General features: G+C 45.1%; 1 pseudogene; it reads right to left on the bottom strand.

Moving 5' to 3' along the window:
• Window positions 1-7,141: 7,141 nt before the first annotated feature.
• Window positions 7,142-7,289, bottom strand: LOC115871714 (annotated as a pseudogene).
• Window positions 7,290-7,992: the final 703 nt, after the last annotated feature.

The following is a 7,992-nucleotide window of genomic DNA, read 5'->3' as shown; positions in this document are numbered from 1 at the left end:
GATAAATGAAGCTTACCCATTGATTCGTGGCAGGAGACATCTACTGGTTTCGGTCCCCAAACTGAGCAGAGAAGGATTTGGGAGCAACAAAGGAGCTGAAATCATGTTTTATAATCCTGTTGGCCTCGTCCCTGAAATCCTGAAGAGAACTCTGTTCTGCTTTCCAAGATGTACTCAAAGCAGAAGAATCCCCCAAATTGGGGCAACAGGAGGCACTCAAGAGGTCAGGCTGTAATCAGACTCAATTCATTAGTGAGCCCGACCATTAGGACAATCACAACCAGCTAATTTCCATGTTGGCGTCTTGAGTTGCCCATCATGTTTAATCAATCAGCAGGACAAGCTTGTTAGATTCGCCATCACAGCAGGGTCGGGAGCTGCTTGCCAAATCATTCCTGTGAGGAGGTTTTGAACAGACGGGGAAAAGGAAGGAAGAAAACAAAAGCCAACAAATCCCTGTCAGAGTGAAGGAAGTGGAGCCCGAGGGGAGGGGCTGAGGGCAGATTCTCTGATGTGGTGAGGGAGGACGGGGCCAAGCCCACACCGCAGTGCTGGCTCTGAGAGTCTGTGAGGCCACCTGGCCTCTGCTCTTTTAAGAAATGTGAATCCAAGAGATTCGACCCTTGGGCAAGGTATGTGTAGCATGTCTCAAGAAAGGCTTCTTTTTTCATCCATCTGTCCTTGTTCTGTCCCCTGCTCCCACTCCCTGCCCTTTCTAGACAGGGCCAGTCTCCCCACCAACCTCAGCATTGCCAAGAGCTTGTGTCTCATGATCTTCAAGTTCCAGAAGACAAATTTAAAGAGGTCGCTCACTAACTCTCCACCTAAGTGGCTCCATTTTTAACAAGCTTCATTCCCAGAGGTTTTGCTAGGCAGAGTATCAGCATCACAGAAAAAGAAGCGTAGAGATCAGGAAGTACAGCCCCATCATTTTTCAGAAAACAAAACGAGGGTGCCATTTAAAAATGTTAGACATCTACTCTGTGCCAGATATAGTATGCTAGGTAAGAACATGTTAAATACCACGACTTTGGAAACTTTAGGAGTGGAGAATGTACAAGTTTTACATAAGCAAGATGGCCACTAGACCAACCACACAGCTCTCACCAGTAATGCGGTTTCTGCTAACTCACTTTTGAGGATCACAGGTGTCAACGGGCTGTGAAAAATAAAAATATGCCCATAAAAGTTTACAGAACAGTAAACTTTTTTTGTCAACTGGTGAGCTCGTTTCTATTCCTCCCAGGGCAATATGAGCAGAATCCACGGTGTCTCTTCAGAAATCCAAGCTGGGGGTGTGTCATGATGAGAGAGCAGCTTTCCTTAGAATAAAGCTTGCTAGTACAAACGCCTCACAGTAGTCTACAATCTTTTTGCAATCGTACGAGCCCCCTACAGAAAGAGCGTGCACCTGTGCGATGTGTGGAATCTGAAGATTAGGAGTCACTTCATTTCCTTTTATGGAATTGAACCATAGGAACACGCTTACATCTGTATCCTTGCCACTCTTCTTTCTGAATCACAGTGGCACAGCCATTTTGGGGGGTTGATGAACAATGGGGGCTGAATTCTGAGGTCACCTTGCCCCCTTGAGATGGCACAAATCACAATGGGCACAAAGCAGGCTGGCAGGCCGATCTTCTATTTCTCCAGGTCCAAGCTTTCTTGGATACATTCCAGCTCTATAGAGAACCAAGACGCCTAGAAATGTCATTGGCAAGTAGGGTCCGAATGGTTTGGGGGAGTCTAAGCCCTGAAGAGTAAAACCAGCCTCTGAGAGGTTATGGTGAATCTACTAACGAGCCTTATACCAAGACCGACCCTCACTGCCGAAAGCCAAGTCTGACTCTGAGCCACCCTAAAAGCCAGAGTAGAACTACTCTCTCGGGTCTCCTGGTTATAAGTCTTTACCAAAACAAACATCTTCATCTTTCCTCTGAGCTCTGCTGGCCTGAACCTGCCAACTTTTCAATGCACAGCCCATTCCTTAACTGACTGCACAACACGCCTCCTCTTTATAACCTTTCTGTTCGTTACCATGAAAAAGTTGAAGAAAGAAGACAGATTTTAAGCCCAACCAAAGTTCAAAGCACTAATGGAAAGACTAAGTGACCAAGACTATGGTCTCAGGGGACACCAAGGTCACTTGGCCTAGCACAGTCCACACAGACAATGTCCCGCATCCTACTCTGGGAGTAGCAGTTCTGGTCTTCGGTGCTTGGAGCAGCAACTATTGATCTCTCCCCATCTGGATCCAAGAAAAGTGAATACCATCAAAGATACATAAACACAATTAGCCCCGTGGATGCATAAGCCAGCTGAATCTCAATGATCCTAACCCCGAGACCAGAAGAACTTTATGAGCTCATCTACCACGGCCAACTGCACTGAAAGGGGGAAAGGGGTCACATTAGAAGGTCCTGCAAAGAATGGGAGAAAAAATGTGGAATTAAACACCAAACCCCCAAAGAGCCCAGGCTTACTGGTCAAATATAGACTGGAGGAACTTCCACGATTATGACTCTTATTCAACCTTCAGGTGTAGAACTTAACTCACCCCCATGACTCCATTTTCAGCCAAACAATAAGGGGAACAATAACATTGGTGAGGTTTGCACACTTTAGGAGAATCAATCATTTGAGATCAAAAAGACAGCATTTACATTTACCCAAGGACAGAGTTCAGAAGGGTAAGGAAAGAATGAAGCATGGAAAACAAAAACCAGAGGGAAGAAGTAGGAAACCTGATGTTACATCGTGGGGATTGCAATCAATGATGTGAAACAAAATGGTTATGACTTTTGTAATAGGCAAGTGATTTACTCTGTAGATTTGTATTCCATTCACATCAAAAAGTTCAAGCGAACAATCAAAAGAAAAACTTGGTATCCATTTAAAACTTTCAGTCCGTGCATGATTGAAGGTCTAGGGGGGTCCTGCACCACTATCCCTTAAGCACTTTGGAGACTATATCAGAAGCCATGATCTTTAACTCCGGTGACAAAGTTTACAATTTCCCTGGAGAAAGCTCACATGTGTACGTAAAACAAAGAATGTTAAATGATGGCATGACATTTTATATTTGGGAAAATAAAATACAATCAAGGGCCAACATGCACAGTAGTTGGAACACAGGCAATCAGTACAGGGAAAGGTTGCATTGCACGGAGTTACAGGGAAGACACACCATGAAGTCCCCAGTCTGTCCACCATCTGCCCAGTTACAGGTTCTGAAAGTCTTCCATTTGTAGCTCTAGACTTGCATTGATTATCCCAATGTTTTCATGTTTTATAAATTTACTACATTTCTGTTGGAAATTTCAGACATGAAGAATGAAAACACCAAGTCACAGATTGACAAACTCATCTGCATAGATCTATTCCCCTATCTGTGGATAGAAATGTATTTACATATGTGCAAGCCTGTATTTAGACCTCCATAAATGTCCTTTGCCTCCCAGTTCTTTCCTCTATTTCCGTTCACTTTCCCTCTGTCCCACTGTCGTGTTCGGCTTTCATTTGGGTTTTGGTCATTCCTCTCGGCTACCTTGCCCGTGATCGAGTCCCCCAAGCATCCTATGCCCTCCTCGCCATCAATTTTAGATCGCTTACTCTTCCCTTGTCCCTGGGTTTGTTGGCGCCCCCTTCCTTTCCCTCACCTCCCCCTCTCCCAAGTCACCCCAGAACTGTTGGCCCCATTGTTCTCTCCTCTGCCTATCTTGTCCAGAGACATGCAGAGACAATAATACACATAAAAGCAAAGCAAAGCATAGCAAAAAATAAAAATAAAACAACTAATACAACAAACAAGCAAATAAATAACCAATAGCAAAAAAAAAAAAGGAAAAGCCCTCAAACAGTTCCAGGTCAATTGGGCACCCCTGCCAGAAGGGCCACAAGGAAGAGACGAGCCAGTCAGGGTGCAGGACAGCACCGAGGAAGCACACAACCTTCCTCTAGTTCTTCAATGCTTCCTCCCCTCCTCCCCCGACCACTATCATGACCCCAACTCTACCTTACAAATCTGGCTGGACCAGAACACGTTCACTGGTACAGATAAGAGCTCACAACACAGGGAATCCAGGACAGATAAATCCCTCAGGACTAAGGGGAGCAGCGATACTAGGAGGCTAAGGGTTGGTGGGGGGCGTGGGGGAGGGGGGGTAAAGGGGAACTGTTCACAATAATCAACATATGGCTCCCCCTCCCAGGGAGATGGATGGCAGAAAAGTGGGTGAAGGAAGACGGCGGTTGGTGTAAGACATGAAAAAAAAGAAGAATTTATTTATAAATCATCAAGGCGGCATGGGGGAAGGAGGAAAATTCAGTGAGGGGCTGATACCAAGGGCTCAAGTAGAAAGAAAATGTTTTGGAAAAGATGATGGCAGCATCTTACAGCTGTGTTTGACACAATGGATGGATGGGTGGATCGTGATCAGAGCTCTGAGAGCCTCCAATAAAATAAAATTTTTAAAAAAGAAAGAAAGAAAAACTCATCTACAACCCATGATGATTTCTATCCAGAGTGGGTGCTACCTGTGCAGAAGAAAGGTGCTGTGCTGACGCAGTGGGTGAAGGGTTGGGGTGCTAACTGCAGGGCTGAGGGTTCGAACCTCCCAGCCACTCCTCAGGAGAAAAATGCAGTGGTCTGTTCCAGGTAAGCTTTGCAGTCTCGGAAAGCCCATGGTGCCGCTGGCTCTGTCCGATAGGGACTCCATGCATCGAAACCGAATAGAAAATGCAAATGAGATGAGAAGATACCACATCAGACCCACCATATTCCAGTTGGCTGGAAGGTCAAGCAAATGGAAGAGGCACAAATTCCACCGCCAGAAATTCTACTTCCACGTATGTGTCCTAGAGCAGCAATTTTCAAGCTAAGACGAAGGCCCATTAAGAACCAAACTAAACTCTGCGTTGCCTATTTGATTCCGATTCCTCATAAACCCACTGTAGCCGTGAAATAAACTGAGTAGTTCAAGACCCACCTTTATTTAAATGAAATATCTAAGATCGCCAGCAGTGCTCATTGCACATGGTGAACTTCACCGTAAGAATTGTCTCATGGATATTTTTTCACTTATGTTTTGTTTTATATCACAATTTTCTCCAACTTTGTGACAACACCCAGTCAGATAGTGTTTTCTCTCATTACCCAGTATATTCACAGAGATCTACAAGGCATAGCATTATGTGGTGTCCACTCTCCACCCTTCGCCATCTTGCTCTCTTCTGACATCTGATGTAAATAGGCCTTATCGATGGACCCTCTTGTTTCGCCAAGGTGGGTTTGGGCAATGGGAGATACCGGCAGGAGACCTGGACAACAGCAGAAGAGAGGGTTTGCCAGCGTGCTATAGAATATCTACTGTCCTCTTTTGGAGATTGTACCTCTAGCTCAGCAGCCCTTTCCTTGCAATGTCCTGGAAACTCTCTTTCCCTTTACCTCTTTTAGGTCTAGGAAAGGTAGGTCTTTCTGCACTATCTAGACACTGTGCCATTTGCCTTTGCCCATCATCCTTTTTATTAAACTCTCCTCTGTTTATTCAACTCGTTCCTAATGATATGTCACTGACACAAATCCTTACACTGATCATTTGTATTACAACTTGATGTTCTTTATTCTACTTTTAAAAAGCAGTGGCAATAATGATTGGTTCTCAATTTATTTTGCAGCACACTGATGAGGTATGACCCATAGTTTTGGAAACCCCACTTACTTTTGAACCTGTTTCCATTTTGCTCTTTAGTGGGATGCTGGAATTAGTCTGATGGTCAGGGCAAGTCCCTGTCCAATGCAGCATTCAATGGTCCTCAGCGTCTTGTCTACACCACTGTTCAACATTGAGGGTCCCATCCATATACGATAACTGGACTCCTCCCAGGGATGGTGAATGATTTGACCTACACTCCACAGTGGGTCTATAGCCTGTACTGTGGCTCAGCTCCATGGTCTGGTAACATGAAAAACCTACCAGTTCTCACCATATCCCTTGCAGTGCTTTTCCCTGTACTTTAAGTTAGACATACCCTTGAAACCAAGGTACAGGTAACCAACTACCTGTGCAGTACATCACTGTGGTTCACAGACTGCTGCTCAGTGACCCCACAAAGCACATCAGTGCCTGTGGATAGCAATGCAGAGAGCTAAAGCATTGACCCCTATAGTTTGGAGGACGAACTGCCTAGGTAGGTCAGTGCTTCTGCTCCAGTAATACCCAGCCACAATTGATCTTCTTCTCCCAGCCACTGGGCCCAAGACAGTCTGGGGTATTAAATCATGGAGCAAGGTTCACGGAGAGGAAGAGAAGTGATACATGGACAAGAGCATGAACAATGATGTGAGAAAGCCCCCCTCTTTAATCAGGCAACAAACCTGATTTGATGCTCAGAATGGCAGCAACATCGGTTTCCATTTCGGAGAAGATGAAGGAAGTATCTTTCTCACAAGATGCTCAAAATGCTGAAACTAATCCCCTCCTCGATACTGAAGAAAGAAAAGGGCTACCGGTTTCCTTTGAACATCGTTTCATCACGTTGGCCATTCATAAACATCTCTCTCCGTCTTCTGTTCAGGGGCATTGGTGCATGTCCAACCTCTGTGCCAGGCCCGGGGTTTGTAAATCATCGCGCTGCACTTTGCTGCCATGGACAGCACAAAGTGTTATGCATGAAGCTTAAGGAGAGTGATTGGGGTTTTCATGGGCTTTTATTTATACATCACATGGTTCAATCTAAGAATGAATAAATAAATTTAAGCCTTAATGCCCTGTTAATTCACTTTCCATCTATTGTCCCTAAAGTCCAGAAGCCTCTGAGAATGAATACAGACAGTGTCAAAGAATGACAAGAGGAGGCCGTCCTTAGCTGAGATTCTGAATGTTGGCAGTTCACAAGACAACAGTGGTTTCCACTTTCTGGTCTGATCATAATAGAATAAATGGGCCAAACCAGAAAAGAGAGCATCTTGCCTTTACCCCGCAGAACTGAGACTGCTCAGCCACGCCCTCTTGAGGAAACACCACAGCTGACAACTGTGGGATTAATTCGAAGTTGACTTAGAACTGACCTCTCCAAGTTGCTGTCATTGTTATAGGCTGTCCAATGGGTTTTTTTGTTTGTTTGTTTTTTGTTTTTTTTCCGCAGTCCCCCACTACCACAAATTATGCAGTCGAGTTTCCCACATTTGGGGAAATCGCAGGGGTCAGCATATCCGGAGTGCAATGGATAAGCCTCGCCCTGGGAAAACCACCTTCGTGATCATGGTATCTCCCCTGCCAGGTAAGTATATGTCCAATGGGTTTTCAATCCACAGTGGCCCCCCTGTGACAGAATAAAACTGCCCCATAGGATTTTCTTGGCTGTAATCCCTATGGAAGCGGATTGCCAGGTTTGACACCCAGGGAGCCACTGGGTGGGTTCAAACTGCCAACCACCTTTTCCTTAGCCGTCAAGTGCTTAATTGTTTGTGCCACCAGGGCAGCGTGCCATGAGCTGAATTTCTACTTTGCTCTATAGATGAACCAACCACCCAAGAGTACCTCCTCCAAGAATCTAGTCATTTTCCCTTCTTAGACTCAATGTGAGGTTTGCTTGTTCTTTAACGTCCACATGGTTGTAGGCATTATGCTTCCATTTAGTGTTGCAGAGAATTCCATTATTTGGCTCTGATCCGGTTGATCTGGGCATTCTAATGTTGACCAACAGTAGGGTTGCTTCTAATCTTAAGCCAGCAGTTCCCAACCTGTGGGTAGCAACCCCTTTGGATATTGAATGACCCTTTCACAGGGGTTGCCTGATTCATAACAGTAGCAAAATGACAGTGATGAGGTAGCAACAGAAATAATGTTATGGTTGGGGGTCACCACAACATGAGGAACTGTATGAAAGGGTCGAGGCATGAGGAAGGTGGAGAATCACTGTCTTAGGCAATCATGAAAAATCATGTCATTTCCACGTATGAGTCCCAGTATACAGAAACATGCCTTTCTG

This window comes from Echinops telfairi, unplaced genomic scaffold (genome assembly GCF_000313985.2).
Source record: "Echinops telfairi isolate 266 unplaced genomic scaffold, ASM31398v2 ScPeMD7_7400;HRSCAF=8409, whole genome shotgun sequence".
In the NCBI taxonomy this organism is placed as follows: Eukaryota; Metazoa; Chordata; class Mammalia; order Afrosoricida; family Tenrecidae; genus Echinops; species Echinops telfairi.
The sequence above is the reverse complement of the archived record's forward strand: the minus strand, read 5'-3'. Positions and strand labels throughout refer to the sequence as shown.